The following is a 4,295-nucleotide window of genomic DNA, read 5'->3' on the forward strand; positions in this document are numbered from 1 at the left end:
CGGGATGTAATGCGGCGTAATGACACTAAAGGAGTGATATGTCGGGAAACAAGTCCCTTGTTTTCACAGCTTAACCCCCAGTGGCCGCTCACTTGCCATCAACCCGATGAGAGACGTTGGTGATCTCTGTGTTCGTCATGGGCCAACTTGGATAGGATGCAAAGGGTCGCATGAGTCATTTGTGACCCTCCACCACGGGATGAGTCGCATGTCACCTTTGCATGATTTTCATATTTTTACATTTCCCTAAAGAGTTTTTTATGCTCTATCCAGTGGTGAAACCCGTTTTAGAAAAGAGCGAAAACTGTTTGAGTTATACGCCTGTGCCTAAGGTGACCCTCACACTGTTACCAGACACTCCCTGGACTTGCATTAAGCCAAGCGCAGAACCGCGCGAGGTGACATGCGACTCATTTCGTGGTGGAGGGTCACATTTTTGCTGGTGATTTCTTGCTGGTCTCTGACGAGAGAGATATCTCGCCAGTTCTGAATCCGACGCTTATTAAAAATGTGTTGTTGTTGTTGTTGTTGTTGTTGTTGTTGTTGTTGTTGTTGTTGTTGTTGTTGTTGTTGTTGTTGTGCAGCACAGCGAAACCACTACCGCGCTGAACAGGCTCGTCAGTTTCACTCCGTTATGCACAAGCGGCGGACTACGGTCATTGTGAAAAAATGCAGTGCGTTCAGTTTCATTCTGTGAGTTCCACAGCTTGACTAAATGTAGTAATTTCGCCTTACGCGACTTGTTTTCTTTGCTATGGTTAGGGTTGATCGAGCTGAACTTACTAGCAGGGCGGGGCTCTTGACGCATTTTTTGCATTTTTGTAACATGACAGGCAGACTTTGCGACAATCAGCAACAACAACTAAACTGTTCAAACAACAGACTTGACGCATTTGTAGCTTTTTGTGACATTACATGCAGACTTTGCGACAATCTGCGACAACAGCTAAATTGTTCAAACAACAGACTTGACGCATGTCGCTTTGTGTGACATGACATGCAGACTTTGCGACAATCTGCGACAACAACTAAACTGTTCAAACAACAGACTTGACGCATATGTCGCTTTTTGTGACATTACATGCAGACTTTGCGACAATCTGCGACAACAGCTACATTTTTCAAACAAAAGTCTTGACGCATTTTTCGCTTTTTGTGACATGACAGGCAGACGTTGCGACAATCTGCGACAACAGCTAAATTGTCCAAACACCAGAACAGGAACCTTTTCACTGAATATAACACCTCCATAAATATAAGCTTTCACGCACTGAACCATTGCAGTTGAATACGCTTTTAATCAAACCCTGCTAATGAGTTCTTGGTATACGACGAGGAAGCACCTGTTCCCATTCTAAATGTTGATCTCCCCAGAAAGCAAGACGTCATAGAGAGACAAGATAATTATGAAGAGGAGCTGTGGTACTATATACGGATGAACTAGATGAGAGCAAGTGAAATAAATGTAGGTTGATAAGGAACATGAGACTGCAGGTGCGAAAAACTAGAACAAGATAGCAATCAGTGAAATTGTAATAACCAAGCACAAACACCCATGCGTGAATATTACATGATGTATCGATTGAACCTGAGACTTTTCTTCTTTGAACCATGTAACGTCAGACACTAATTATAATAGTTTTGCTGGCTTGTCGTCAGACCAGATTTTTGGTTGGTCCGAGGGGGGCATATCGTGTTCTGTTTCATCTGTATCGGCCGAAGCCGCAAGTCCAATGTTATTTACAGAAAGGGTAAGGGAGAGACAGAGAGAGCGAACGATGTCAACCTGCGAAATCCACTTATGAAAAGTATCCAACTTGACGATCAGCAGACAAGCTGTTGAGTTGGGGATGTTTTGCACGTGGAAAGACGATGTTACTCCGAGTCAAAGCTGCCACAGATAGTTAAGACGAGAAGGAAGGAATGGTGGTAATCTTGAACTTTAGCGTGTTAAATTCATAGCTCAGAATTCAGAGGCATTTAAGCCTCCAAATTTGCAGAACCTGCACTTGTAAGCGTAACAAGTCATTTTAGATCCGTTTGGAGTCACGGAATGAACTGTACGAATGCTCGGAATGCATTTCGTTTACATGCGTCAAACGAAGGAATTATCCTAAGCGGTGACAGGGGAGGCAACTAGTGATGTCCCTTGGTTGAAAATGTAGCCATTCTCAAGTCATTTTCGTGGATCAAACAACCAAATTAATTAATTATGCTTAAGTTTGGAGCTCAATCCGTCAATTAATTTCACGACAAATGTTCTTTGGCTTGATTACATGAACTTGTATTAAAAATAAGTAAAGAATGGCACTGGATTCTGAGCTATGAATTTAACACACCAAAGTTTAAGATTACCGGAATCGTTAAACTCAGAGTCTGTCCAGAGGGTCGGAACAATGAACTTTAATCAGGCAGTTCTGTGCCAAGATGCGGCATGTATAGTGGGAGGGAAAAGAGTTCATCTTGTCAGAGAGTTACTCCCCTTGTGGTCATTGACCTTTCCCTCACAAATGAGCGGGGGAAAATCACATTGAAGCATGTCTCTAAAATACATCATCTAAAAAAGAAACTGTTTGGATATCGTCCGCTTCCAAAAAAGTACTTTTTAAATCCAGTCGGTCTATTACAATGTATTATTCTAAGCACAAGTTGTCGGTATCTCTTTTCGTCTTGAGTAAGCTAAGTGCCTTGAAGCGTCTTGTTAGCAACCTTTTGCAAGAGTCACGCACATGTTTTCATGGCTTTTCAACAACCCCCTTTCTTCTTGTGTTGCTCAGCGCTGAGTAGTTTGTACAGCTGTTGATACTGGCCCGCCTGCAACCATCTATCTATCAAATGACGCACTTTTTATAGCCGCCTGTTACACGACACTTGAGATTGCCACAAGTTCTCAAACGTCGTATAGTTGTGTTCTTTTATTCTACGTCGCCCGTCTTCGCAGCAACAGAAAACAACTCGTCAAATTGAGTTCGAGGATTTATTTAGCATTCCATACATACAACTGCACATCGTAGCAGAACTCAAATAGAAGCTTTTTAAGCGCTGGCATATATAGTAAATACTCAATCTCGAGAATATTCCAGACCGAACATGATACAACTACATTATATACGAACCGTCTATGGACTAGAACAGTGACGTTCTCTGTGACGTACATCAAAAGCGCCGACGCACTTAATCCGAACGAACGCCACGAACTCACACTAAAAACAGCGTGGTAAACAACTTGTTTTGACAGGACTAGAAAGTTCACCTGCATTCTCGTCCAAGCATAAATATTGTGTTTACAAAATATAATATCGGTACTTTCCCACAAAGTACAAATAAGTCAACTACATGCAACACACAAAACTGAACCAAAGCTCAGCAACGGTAGCGTTTCCTAACATTACCCCCAACACCAGAAGAAATTTACCTAATTTCTTTCAATCATTGAAACGCTACCTGTACACATATTATGTATACATAACAGATTGAAATCCAGGTATGTACATTAGTTTGTTGGAGAATGAACACAGTTTTACTCACATACTCGGCTGAGAAAATCTGCTCCAACATTGTCTGAACCCTTGATCGATTCCACTCGCATATCAAAGTTCTGCAAGTACATCACCCACCTCATGATACGATTATTCACAAACTTCGCAGAGTTCAGGTAGGTGAGGGGTTTGTGATCAGTCTGAAGCACGAATTTCACCCCTTGGAGGTAGAGTTCAAATTTCTTGATTCCCCACACGATGGCTAAACACTCTTTCTCCATGGTCGAGTAGTTCTTCTCGGCTCCTGACAGCTTCTTGCTGGCATAGCTGACCGGAAACGGTTTACCTCCATGCTCTTGCATCAGCATGGCGCCGATCCCTTCGTCCGATGCGTCTGTACGCAAGATGAACTCTTTGGCAGTATCAGGAAGGCGTAGCACCGGGTCTCGTGACATCAGGTCGCGCACGGTCTGGTATGCCTTCTCCTGAGCTGGTCCCCAGAGTATTCGGTTGGGGCATCCTTTTCGGGTCATGTCCGACAAAGACGCCGTTATGGCGGCGAAGTTTGGAATGAACTCTCTGTAGTACCCAGCCAATCCAAGGAAGGATCGCACCTGCTTCTTGGTTTCAGGACGTGGAGCATTGAGGATCTTGGTGACGTTTTCCAACAAAAGCCCCTTTTGACCTTCCTTCAGTGAATGACCTATGAAGTCAACGTTGTCGGTCCCCAAAATGCACTTGCTGGGTCTCACGGTCAGATTGGCTTTTGTCAGGCGGGAAAACAGTTCCCTCCAAGTCTCCAAATGCTCCGCAAAG

This window comes from Littorina saxatilis, linkage group LG12 (genome assembly GCF_037325665.1).
Source record: "Littorina saxatilis isolate snail1 linkage group LG12, US_GU_Lsax_2.0, whole genome shotgun sequence".
In the NCBI taxonomy this organism is placed as follows: Eukaryota; Metazoa; Mollusca; class Gastropoda; order Littorinimorpha; family Littorinidae; genus Littorina; species Littorina saxatilis.